At 42.8% G+C, this 13041-nt stretch overlaps 2 long non-coding RNA genes across 2 annotated transcripts; both read right to left on the bottom strand.

The window, feature by feature from the left end:
- Positions 1 to 2276: 2276 nt before the first annotated feature.
- Positions 2277 to 3320, bottom strand: LOC130596106 (uncharacterized). The gene is made up of 2 exons (XR_008971463.1): positions 3082 to 3320; positions 2277 to 2895 (listed from the first exon to the last, which is right to left on the bottom strand). It is a non-coding gene; the product is annotated as an uncharacterized LOC130596106 (long non-coding RNA).
- Positions 3321 to 8082: 4762 nt separating this feature from the next.
- LOC130596105 (uncharacterized) lies at positions 8083 to 11579 on the bottom strand. Its single transcript, XR_008971462.1, has 4 exons — positions 11292 to 11579; positions 8982 to 9130; positions 8677 to 8834; positions 8083 to 8284 (listed from the first exon to the last, which is right to left on the bottom strand). It is a non-coding gene; the product is annotated as an uncharacterized LOC130596105 (long non-coding RNA).
- Between the last annotated feature and the right edge of the window lie 1462 nt (positions 11580 to 13041).

The raw sequence follows: 13041 nt of genomic DNA, 5'->3' as shown, positions 1-13041 counted from the left end.
GAAAGAACATACAACCTATGAACTATTCATGCTATGGGAAGGACACTTGGCAATGTCCATTTCAGATGTACAAAGGTAGGCACTAAGAACTGGTCAAATGTTTAACACAATAATTGTAACAATCAAATCTATGCAATATTACTTCTTTATAAAGGCTGATAGTATCATGTGTGCCTTCAGCAAAACAAAGGCATTGGTCAGAATTGTTCACTTCCTCTGCAAACCAGAATCCTGAGCTCCAGACATGCTGAGGAATTATAAAAGAGAGATAGTTTTCAAATATTTCCAAAAATATTGATTATATCTGGCAAAAAAAAAAAAAACAAAAAACAAACCCACCTAAAACAACAAAATCCCCACTAACACTGAGGTGCTCACGTTCCTGTCTTCATAATCAAGTACCAGAGCCCAGCATGCTCAGAAAGATTCATAGAATCATAGTGTTAGAAGGGACCTTAAAGCTCATCCAGGTCCAACCCCTGCCACAGGCAGGGACACCCTCCACTAGAGCAGGTTGTGACCAACCTGGCCTTGAACACTGCCAGGGATGGGGCAGCCACAGCTTCTCTGGGCACCCTGTGCCAGCACCTCAGCACCCTCACAGGAAAGAGCTTCTGCCTTGTATCTAACCTGAACTTCCCCTGGTTTAGTTTAAACCCATCACCCCTTGTCCTGTCATTGCTTAAGAAGCTTTTCATTACTAATTTTTTTGGAAAGGACTTTGTAATACTTGAAAATTCATTACTTCTTCCTGTATCTATAGCTATGATATAGCATCTCTCTTTAAAAACACAAAACCCCACCAACAAACAAAAGCCGAACCAAACAGCACTTAAGTTGTGATACAAATGAGTGATTTTTTTCTCCTACTACCTCTAGGGATACAAAATAATCTAAAATTGACATCCTGTCATGGGGAGAAAGGAAAAAAAACCTCCAAAAGCAAGCCAGAGATTTGGAAAGTGATGTCCAGACAACCAGAGACTGACAAGCCTGACCTCAGTGAGATGTAAAACTGGAGTTATTTTTTCGCTGGAAGGGGAAAAGATGTGGAGGAAAATAAAGAGATAAAATTCAACATAGGTTTAACAAAATCAATCATGCCAGACAAATCTGATGTCTTGCTTTGATAAGGAAGCCGAGTTTTCTTGGTAAAGGAAAACACAGTTGATCTCACCCATCTAAAATTCAGCAAAGCATCTGATCTGGTGCCACATGGGAAAATAAAAGTTAAACTGGAAAATATGAAGATTAGCCCAAGAAAAGTTTTGTGTGTAAAAGAATGGCTGAACTCCCCCATGCTGAGCTGGGTTGGAATGGGTACTTTGGGCTGGAAAGTGAGAGCTTTCAAGCTCCTCCAGTATCAGTCTCAGAACTGATGCTGTTTAGTGCTTATAAGTGACATAAGTACAAGGAATTGAAAGAAGTTCATATAGCTCATAACTGACAACATCAAAAAGCATCAGTACAGAAGACTAGAATATCCTAAATGAAGAATTGGATGAGGTTCTGGAACAGCACAGGGATCCTGAGGAATGCAGTAATAAGATTAATGCAAATCACAAGGCTGTTCACACAGGGACTAACAGCCAAAATTCTTGTAAACTGGGAACTCATCAGAGTTAACAGGGAAGGATGAAGCTCAGAAGCATGATTTAGTCATGGAAATGACTAAACATGGCAAAAATGAAGATGACAAATGTGATCTAAAGACCAGGTGAGGCACATCCAGATGTTCTGGCAGCAGCTCTCTTGCAGAATCTTGGGTACAGTTTATATTCAAGAATGAAAACTAGAATAGGTATAGAATAGGCTTCCTAAAATGGTTTTAAAAGCAAAGAATCTATCATGAGGAAAGACTAAAGTTTTATTTTAGCTAACTGCATGCTTAAACCATACCACTCCAACAAAAGAAAGGCTGAGATAGGACAGGGCTAGTTTGTACACACAGATTATGTCTTGAACACAGGTATTTAAAGGGTTATGTTAGCACCAAAGAAAGTCCTGAGGACATGGAAGATGAGAGAACAGAATGTCTTATTATGAGAAAAATTAGATTTTAAAAGATCCTTCTGGTGGGGCTACCAGGGTGAAAGGGGCTGGTTTTATGCTGGAGCCTCATGTCCTTGTGGCCAAAAAGAGGTATGATTGAAAGTCTGATGTGAGGCAGACAGTGGAGGCTCCTCAAGCCCAGTGTTTGGGGGCTAACCAGCACCAGCAGCTGCCTCCAAAATCTCACCTGTAACTTCATGCATGATGAATGAAGTTTACTGTGGCAAGTTGGGAATCTGTTTATTGTCACGGTGGAACAGACAGATGCAGTGGAGAACTTTGACAGCTCTGCATCAGTGAAACGAGAGGAAAATCTCTTTGCAATGTTGTGAAGATACATTTATGGTGGTTAAAAAGTATTCAAATGCTATAATGAAAAGCATAATGAAAATCTATTACCATTAGTAATTCTGTATTTACTGCAGCACTTGAATTATATGCAATAAAATATGTAAGCAAACATCAAATAACAAGGATAAAAGCAGAATCTGAAAACAAACCATTCACGGAATGAGACAAGAGTTTGAGGAGGCAGTTTGTATGGTTTCAATTCTAATTAGAGACTGCATCATGGTGCAAAGAACTGGATTCAGATAGGCAAAAGTATGAGAAACAAACACAAGAAAACTGAACACACTGCTCAGATCCCTCTTAAATTCATCTGGGTCACAAGAACATAAAGAGAATGAACTAATGAGAGTGAATAACACACAGCCTGACCTGGCCCTGAAGTACACACAAGCTTAGCAAATCCTCCCATCACAGAATGCTTGGAGGGAGAACTAAACAGCGATCCTTGTAGTGAACCTCAGCAGTGAGATGCTCCTCTGGTTCTGCAGGGAACTGATGAAAGAACAAGCTTCTTGAAGGGTAAAGCTTTCCAAAAAGCCAAAGTATTGCACTACCCCAGGAGCCATTTCTAGTTTTCACTAGGGGCTTTTTGTTTCCATCATAAATAACATCAACAGGAATATGTATCACCTATCTCTTTCCATCTCCAGTCTCTTAATTTCTCCAGACAACACATACCTGATCCAGCAATACTCTTTAGCAAACCACCCAAGGCTGCCCTTCTTGGGATCTCCTAGTCTTAACTGTATGACCACTGGAGATGGTTTTTTAGTGATTCCAAACACACGGCCTTCCATGCTGTCAAACACTCCTGCCTTGTATCTGCTACCTCCTCATGTTTCTATAAGCAACAACAGACAGGGGCATGGAGCTGAAAATTCAGCATCTTCTATTTGGGGATTTTTCCTTCCTTTTTTTTCGTTTTCCCCTTTCTTTTCTCTCTCGTCAATGCTCCGATAGCTGCATGAAAGACCAAGAGGACACCTTCCATCCGTAAATAGTATTTTCATGTCATCAATGTTTTGGACAAAACCAGAATCCTGTAACTTTTCTGTTGCTCTTTTCTTCTTTCTTCAAATGCTTTTCAGCTTTAACTTTGCTTCAGTTCACCTCTAGCAACTGTGCCTATTACACAGACATATTTACTAAGGCTACTTTACATACACCCATGCCAATTATCTTGCTCAGCTCAGTGTGGGTGAAGCCTCAGCTGGAATATCATATCCATTTTCAGGTGCCACATAAGAAAATAAAACCAGATCCAAACCAACTGCAAAGAGCACAAAAAGCAACAAAGATGCTGGGAGGAAATCTACCCCCAAGAACAAAGTGAAATACTGGATTTGCTTCATGCAAAGAAGAAAAAGGAGAGTGCTCATGTGATGGCTGAGAAGGGCCAAATACCAATAGTCCATTTTGTTACAGTAAAGGTCAGCAATCAAATGTTCATGCCCACTGAAAGTAGAACAGGAATAGACTTAATTCAAGATTTGGTAAAGTAACAAAAGCAATGTTTAAACAATTAAAACACCAGTATGGGAAGTTGTGGAACACCCTGCACTTCAGATTTTGTTAAGAAGAGGATACACAAACATCCCTATATGGGATATAGAGAAGCATCTCCCTCCTGTTTTACAGTCAGCATGGGATCTACAGATTGGGATCTACAGGTCTCCTAATGTCTGACAGCTACATTTATTATAGCAAATACAGGAAGAAGAATAGTGGTGAGAAGGGAATATCTCAATTACAAAAGTGGACTTTTAAATGAAGACAATGCCATTCAGGGCCACTGTCCATTCTGGGCCACCATCTCAGGCTACCATTTCAGTAAGTGACTTGAGGACTTCCCTGCAACTGCCAGCTCCAGAGGAGATGAGGGGCTGCATTAAGTGCATCACATATGCAAACAATCCCTATGCACTCTGAGTTTAAAGTTTACAAGGCATTTCAGATTCAAAGTTTCTTGGTTTATTAAGTTTATCTCACTAACTGAAAATCTTTAGATACAGTTTGGTTGAAAAGCTTCACCTCAGCCCACAGCAGCACGACATCACCTGCGGTAATTGTTAATACAGACCCTGCTCCTTTGATTAATTTGTTCCATTACCTCTTGTTCATCAAACTGCATTTTCCTTATAAAATGGCTATTTTTACACTGGACATCCTTAACACTGAAAGTGTGTCTCCACTCCTTGCTCCCAGCCACCTTTCAGTGTCTTTCCCTTCCCTGCCTCTTACAAATGTTGTACAAATCAGGGCAAGCTCAGGTTTCTAATGAGTTTGCTCTGACGAAGTTTTGCAATACCATTCTACACCCATGCAATGGCAAATCACCTTCTCTGATGAGCAAGGCCATGTACAACTGTTAAGAAGTTGTTCTCTGTGTTCACAAATTCTTTCTTGGAGCTCAAAAGACCATGCTTAGTCCCTCAAACCCCACCCCTAACCCTTATTTGATCACGGACAGTGCCTGGGGAAAACTGAGTAATTTCCTATGCATTGCCAAGCTTTCCGACACAGAAGATCAGCACCTTCTCCAGATACATACATAAAAAATAACATATAATCCCATGACAACATTCCTGACATAAAACTGGCTCGTTTTCAGAAACGCTGATCCTCCACAGAGGGCAATGGGCTCCTGCCTGTTAAGATGTTTCATATTCTGCCTCCGCACAGGTTTCTAGGAACACGATGTTGTCCCCCCAGTGTTTGGCTGCCACTTGTGGCCATCCCAGTGCTGCACCAGTACCCGGTGCTATCAGTCCCTGCTAGCTGACTACACCCAGAAACAGTACACAGTGAGTAAATCGCTCAGAGAAATTCTGTACAGAGGTAGCACGTTGATTACATCTTCCTGTTTCTCTTCATGTGTTTCTTCTGCTATCAAAGCAGCAAAAGCCCTACAAGGCACACAACTAAACCTTTCCACCTGTGCAGCCTCACAGGAATGTGCACTGTAATGGATTTACCAGTTTCTTCTTCATGCAACCTTGCTGCATTTTGAAAAAGAAGTTGCATAAGCAAAAAAAATCCACGGATGACAGGAGAAAAGGAATAGTTATTTGTCAGGGCAACCTACAGAATCCCCCAATTCCTGAGAATTCCCTGTCAACACACTGTGAACTCCCCCCCATAGAGCTGAGTAGCAGAACAGCACTCCATGGGATAACTGCCCAGAATATGTTGAGAGGTAAATTGATACAAGAAAGCACCGTGCACCCGATTAACATTGAAAATACCTTAAATCAGCATAACAAAGTGGGGTTAGCTGCTTGTGCTCAATATAGTTAAAGAGCTGTAATTAGATCAAACAAACCAGATTGATGTATCTTCCCTTTGTAGACATGGCCTCAGAAGGTAGGTCAGGAGCTAAGTTCAGTGAAACAGTGTTAGTGCTGCAGCTTTTATCTAACGAGACACAGCTACACACTCACTCAGAAGTAAATACTGCTGAATTCCAAAGAAAAGGAGTTTCTAGAGAAGACAGCATTCTTTAATAACAACCTTAGCTTTGTCATTAATAAAACTCTCCTCATTGATTTTATAAGATACCTTTTGGATAAACAACACACAAAATGTTGGTTACAAATTCATTTGTGTCAAGGCATTTGAAGGTCCTTATTCACCTTAACATCAGTGGAAGTGTCTACACAGGGTGAATTCTAATTTGTTCTTTCAGAAGCTTTTAATTAAGAAAATAATGTAGAACAGCATTGCATGAAATATGGTCACTCAATTTCAGAGATGAGCAAGACATAAGGTAGCAGATGGTATGAGGAGGATATATGTGAGGAAATGTAAATAGTAGGGAACCTCACAAAATCAAAACGTAAGGCAGAACTGAAAGCATGTGCAAGACCCCTGGGAGAGCTGAGGAGACAAAGCAACAACTGAGCTGCAAGATACCAGACCTTCCTTACTCAGAAATGACAAAACACCAACAGGAAGCTCTCGTCTAGCTGAAGGGAAGACCCCTCATAATGAGGGAAGTTGATATTGTTGTGAAGGGTCCTTAAAGTAAAGATGAAAAGAGTGGAGGAAACAAGGACAGGGTTTGCAGGTGCCAACAAATGTATTCGTCAAAACACTTTTTGAATCAAAAAAGAACCCCTGAGCCCCCAACTATTTCAGTATTGTAATAAGTAATGAAGACATTACAGAAGAGCTAGAAGTGGAATATAACCTTGTATTGAATAAAGACAAGATAAATTGTTTAAATTAGGCGGAAGACCAAACAAAGCTTGGAAGGGTTTGCATCATCAGGAACAGCCACAAAGTTGTGATGGGATCAGGGAGAGATGAAGCCTGTACATGAGCATCATTTGGTCCAGGACCTGCCCTCCAAAGCCACATGAGCTGCTGTGGTTGCACAGACAATGCAATTCAGTTGAATGTGTGTAAACCAGTAACTATTCTGAACATTTATGTTTCAAATACTTGTTAGAAATTAGGAAGTAAAGCAGTTGCTTCCTCTTCTCCTGCAAGATTTGTTCCAGCCAGTGACAGCCCCTTAGTGAAGCCCATCATTAGTTTATGAAGTCATTAGAGTTAATACCAATATGGGAGGCAGGGGAAGGAGAAACTAGCGACCTGTGTGAAGTCCACATTCAGAAGCTGAAGAGCACGTTCTTTCTTTGCACCAAAAACATCACCATCTTAAGATGTCTTTACATGGCTCCATCTCCAACAGAGCCACCAGACGAGATGAGCAGGACACTGAAATGGGGTTGGCAAGGGGGCAGTTTGGTTGGCAAGTCTTAGGAATTGCTAAGAACAATGGTTGGGCCACAGATTTTAACTGTTTACTAATCACTAAAGGTTAAACTTGGGTTAATAAAACCTGGGAAGAGCTGCTGATTTGTGAAGTGGCCCTTCCATGCAGCTGCAAGGACCATCACATCAGTGCCAGGAAGTTAACAAACCTTGTTCTGTGAACCGAAAGAGTGCCGAGCAGATACCAAAGTGCCCAAGAACCTGTCTGCAGCTACTGAAGACATCATTGCATTCTGAGCATCAGAGGAAGCATAACAGTGAGAAGATGGCAGCACTGTTTGCAAAAGACACTGCTAAAGGAATATGGAGCAGCTATTAAATAACGCCACAGGATTGCTGAGCCCATGGAAGTCCCTCCATCATGAAGGTGCATTTCGTGCCTCCTCTTGCCTCATGCCAAGCACACTTCCACAGCAGAACACCACGAAGTTCACTGAGTCTAAATCACAGTGAGTCTCATTTTGTATCTTCTTCTGCCGTGAGTTCCATTTGTCTGGGTGATTTATGAGGTGAACTCCAGCTATGCAAGGCCTCTCTCTTCTTGAATGGAGGAACAATTCAGATAAGAAAGAAATCTCTTCTGAGTTAAGAGAGGAAACTGGACTTAACTGCATTTACTAAGGTATTTATTATACATCTAGGCCAGATGAAGCTTAGCACATTTAATATATATAAAACTGCAGATCACTGTCTAGGAAGAGCAAAAACCAAAAAAAAACCCAGGCTCACAAGTTTCTTAGTAATTTAAGCCACTAAACTACCAGAAAAGCCACAGTTGCTGGCAGTAGCAACGGATATCTATCAATTCCAGCTTGCTGCTTTCGGCAACACACAGGAATTGAGAAGCAGTTGGCTCTGCGTGCCCTGAGATACCTTCAGGCTGAGGGGCAATGTGACTGCATAACCCCCAACAGGCACTGCTTTTGTGGCTGTGGAGTTCAGAAATTGTCTCAAGGTTCTCTGTCATGAAAGACATCGTATGCAATTACAGAAGAAAAGACAACTGCAACTTACAGGCCTGGTCCTGTAGAAGATGTGCGATCTTTGATGACTCAGCAGTTCTTGAGGGGCTCATGAGCTCTTTGCAGATGGGAGCCCAGAGCTAGGAGATAATTTGCAAGAAATAAATCTCTGCGTTGTAACTTATCACTTCAGAAAGGACCACGTGCAGAAGTCTTAAAACTCAATGAAATCACAGAATTAAGAATTTCAAGTGTAAAACCCATTACTAAGTCATCCAAGTCCATTTACAATTATTGATGGTAAATCCATCTACTCCAGATGGGAAGAGGTCACTCTCTTCTTTTTCCAGGGCAAGTCTATGAATAATTTGCGTGATTAAAGCTCAAAGCAGGTGTGAAAATGAAAAGGACAAGGGAAGCACATAGGAAAGAAAATACATTCACATGAAGATACTTGGCTTTCATTCTCAACCGAAAAAGGCACCTTCCATCCCCCCCAGTCCATCAGCCACAAGATACAATGAGTTTGTACCTTTCTTTTACAAAAGAGTTGTCACTTTTAAAGGCACGTTGAAATCTTATTTTTACTTTTTAGGTCTTCCTTCTTCCACCGGAGATGACCTAAATTTGGAGCTGAAGCATTCACAAGGATCCTTGTTTGGAATATAAAACAACAGCAAAAGCATCAGCCTGCAAAAAAAAAAAAAAAAAGGAAAAAAATAGGAAGGAAAATTACAGTGAAGAGCTCCCCGAATAACAGGAGGTCACAAACACTGCAGAAAGAGATGCTGAAGCAGTACTATCCAGAGAGAGTGGACACAAAGTGATTGCATTTACAGAAACCCAGCAGAGGACAGGTGGGCAGGATGTGAATCTAAGCAAATGACCCCAGTTCTGGGAATACCCAACAGTTCTCAAGATTTCCCCACAAATATATTGTATTCTTTGTGCAAAAATGGTCAGAGACACCAAAATCCAAGAGTCTCCTGCTAGGAAAAAATAAAACTTGAAAGCTTGCTAAGGGAAGTATTCAAAGAGAATTAAAGAGCTCCAGAAAGGAGGCTGTATTTTGTATGGCAAACACATCTAATCAGTAGTGCAAAGCACTGAACATTCATGCAGCTCATTATTTCAAAACCAAACCAAAACACCCCAAATATACTTGCGCATCCATTTCTTTTGTTTTATCATCCTTAACAGTCAACAGAAACTAAGATTATAATCTGTGCCTTTTTAAAATTCCATTCAACAGATGTTCAGAACCAGACCGGAGCCAAATTTCAGTTCCCCAAAAGGATATTCAGGCAGAGAACTTGCACAAATGGATGCTAAAGTCTCACTTTCCCCCTTGTAATGATTGCTTTTCTGAGACATCAAATCCTCTTTTAGCCTCATTTCAGGTTCCCACCAGCAGAAAATGTATTTTTCATTTCCATTTCCTATAGTATTGTTTTCCAAAAACGGCACTGATGTTCCCAGCACAAGACAACTCTCCTTCACTCCTTTTTTATGTCATCTCCTCAACGTGAAGTGATTGTCTCAGTGACAAAGCTCTCTTCTTTGAAAAAGATGAAAACAAAACCCCAGCTGGTACTAATAAATATTGACTTAATGTAAGGAAAAAAGGAATTCGACAATTAAATATGAAAATTACAGGGGGAAAAAATAGGTGTTTGGAAAGGCAAGGCTGTGAGCAGCGCAGTCCTTTGACAAGACCGCTGCTCAACAGCTCCTTCTGGGACACTGTGAGGTGACTTCTTTAAAAGTATGGTCTAGAAATACCCCCAAATCACAGAAATTACACATCACTTGAGGGTTTCAGATGCTATACAAAATGAAGAAATACCAGGACACATCATGAAAATGGTGGCATGAAAACAGCGTTGCACTTACTTGCCTGTGCTAATGCGGGAAGGGGGGCTGAAGGGAAAGGTTTTATTTTTACTTAATTACTCTCAGTGTTCACTGGGGACTCCTTCCAAAGTGTGTTTTATATTTGGACCTAAATGCAAGCAGGATTCAGCCTTGATCTTATTCCTTACGACAATATGTTTCTTAAATTAGAAGTCCCACAACTAGAATGTTGTCACCACCATGAACGTTCCTCCACAGTACCTCCACAGTCTATTAACCAGGATGCAGTTGGCACTGGGGAGGGGAGCAAGAGATTGTTTATAATTAAATTAAAAAAGCACTCAGAAAATAACACTTTTTAGGCTTGCAGCATCTTTCATCCAAGGATTTCAACCTACTTTGAAGTATAAAGCCTTCAAACACCTAAAAACCACCCCCAAGCCCACCCAACTTTAAGGTATTTTGGAAATGATAATACACTGAGCAAGCATCCACCTGTGATGCAACGACAAGAGTCTCCTACTGCAGCATTTCACACATATTCAATCCACCTTCTGGTTACAGCTCACAAGTTTGTGGTATGTAGAAGGAACAGCAGAGCTGGTTAAAGATTTTCTCTTGCTTCACATACTCTGCAAGCTTCTCATTAACTCATACATGACTTTCATCAGCGCTGAAGCACACGCTTCTTTTAGCATGCATCAGAGCTGGTCTGGAAAAAACCCTCCAAATATTATTGTAACCATTAATCAGTAAAGAAAAAGGCAACCTTTTTCTAAAGTGACCACCGATTTTTCTATGTAAAGGGTTAAACCGACCTTCACTGATCCAGTAAGAGCTAATAAAATACAACTTTAAGGGCAAAAAATGGAGCACTTCAAGAACATCATTATGAAGAGCTACATTCAAGCCGACAGAAGACAAAACCTTAAAGCACAGATGCTTCTAAAACAAGAGCTCACACGTTTTAAAAAGCACACTACCAACCGCTTGTAATGAATAAGCAAAACGAGAGGGGGTTTCTTTCCCCCTTGCAGGGCTGTGGAGCTGCGGGTAAAGGGGGCATTCAGGCGCTGCGCTTGCAGAGCCAGCTGCATGCCTTGCACTTATGCAGGGCTGTGGAGCTGGTATTGGTTGGTAGCGGGGAGGGAGAGCACAGTAAGCCTGAGAAAAACCCATCAGAGCTCCTGTCCTCCCCTTTCAGCGTTAATGGGAGGGATGGAAGTCTATGGGAGCTGCAGTGGGGGATGGGGCTGGCAGAGGGGGTGGGGAGAAGCAGAGCTCAGGCCTTACAATCAGCAGCAGCTCTTGTTCTCCTCTCCTTTTCAGCGTTAGCAGGAGGATGTGAAGCTCATGTAGCTGGGAACGGGATGGGGGGAAGCGGAGCGGGATCATAGTTTAGCTTTTGTCCTCTCTCCACAGGGTTAATAGGAGGACACGAAGCCTGTGTAACTGGGATAGGGGGAGGGGATGAGGCCTTAGATCACAGCCCCCTTGCCCCGCTCTCCCCGCAGGGTTAACGGCAGGATGTGAAGCTCTCGTCTAGGGGCAGCTTTAGGGTTTTGGGGGGGTCCTGTGCGAGTCAAACCAAAGAGAGGGGTGAGGAGCGGGGAGACGTGACGGGGTGGATTAGGGGCGAAAAAGTCCTTCTTCCCGGCCTTGGCAGTGAAGGGGCAGCCTGGCCGGTTGTGGGGCGAGGGCAAGGGGCAGCCACCCCCGAAACAGCGCCTTTCATCCCGTGTTTCCTGGAGCTGGGGGCACGGCTCCCCGCCGGTGTGGGCTGGGGAGTGGTGGGTGAGGGCTGTCGAGGCTGGTCCGTAAGCATTGGGCACGATCGGGGCTGGGAAGCTCCGGCTGCAAAGGGCTGAGAACAAAAAAAATTAAAAGGGGAAAAAAAAAAAGGGAAAGGGAAAAAGTAAAGCGCTCCCTTTGCTGCCCTCTGCCTGCCGCGGGGCCGGGCCGCGGAAGCGGCTGCTCGGGGGTGAAGGAACGGGGCCAGCCCGTGTCGTACCTTGCTCTTGAGGCAATGGGTTATCCGCTGTCCCCGGTGGGGATGCGCTTTGCGACCCGCACCCCAGCCAGGCTTTCTCAATGGGCCAAGGCGCGTTCCCGTTTGGCTCGACTCAAGGGTGAGAGGACTTTTGGGGCTCTGCGTTTGAGTACTTGGGTTATTTAAGGCGATGGGAGGAAGAACGCAGAGTGTGTGCAGAAATGGGGTGTCCAGAGCGAGTCGCTGATGAATGCCCGTGATACACAACCAAGGACACGCAGCATCAGTAAATAACCGTGTGGTTCATTAGATACGGGCGTTAGGGATCCTACCTCACACTTTCAGACCTGGCTTCTTCTGCCTCCCCTCACCTGGGGCCTGGCACCAGCTCATCTCCCCCAGTTCCCAAGGTTTAACACCCTTTGGAGTTGTGGATCCTTTCTGCTGTTGCAAAGCAACTCTGAAACAAAAACTCCGTTCTTCCACTAAATCCATGAGTTTTGGATGCTGGGACAACTCAGGAAAAGCAGGCAAGATGTAATGAAATTATGTGGAAGAGAAGGATTCATTATGGCGAGTAGATACTCATAAATCCTGTTAGCAAACAAACACGTCCATAGATACTCCCTGATTCTAGATGCCCAGCACCTTCCATATGCCTCCATTTCCTTAACACCATTCCTAAGTCTGTACATGGCTCCATTTACAAACCTAAAATCCAAATGTAAAGCAAGGGTGAAGGCTGTTCTCACCTCCTGATCTTGGGTTTAGTTCTCAATTCTATAGTTTGGTCTATGGAAAGAGCAGCCTCTGGCTCTTGAGGACTGAGAAACATCTCCTGGCTTCACACCCCTCCAGCACCACTCAGTTAAAGATGATATGTGCTCTGCTTTAGTCCTTGGCTCCCTTTGAATACCTTTTAGTTCATTGCAGTCTCTGTTGCAGTTTTACTTTGTACTCCAATCAGTGCCTTGTAATATACGTGTATTTATTCTGTCAGTCCTGCACTGCATCCCTTCTACCATCAAAATACTAAACCACAAAAGCTCCCCT

Source organism: Pezoporus wallicus, unplaced genomic scaffold (assembly GCF_028554395.1).
Source record: "Pezoporus wallicus isolate ANWC-B61680 ecotype Strahan unplaced genomic scaffold, APGP_CSIRO_Pwel_v1 contig_8232, whole genome shotgun sequence".
Classification (NCBI taxonomy): Eukaryota; Metazoa; Chordata; class Aves; order Psittaciformes; family Psittacidae; genus Pezoporus; species Pezoporus wallicus.
The sequence above is the reverse complement of the archived record's forward strand: the minus strand, read 5'-3'. Positions and strand labels throughout refer to the sequence as shown.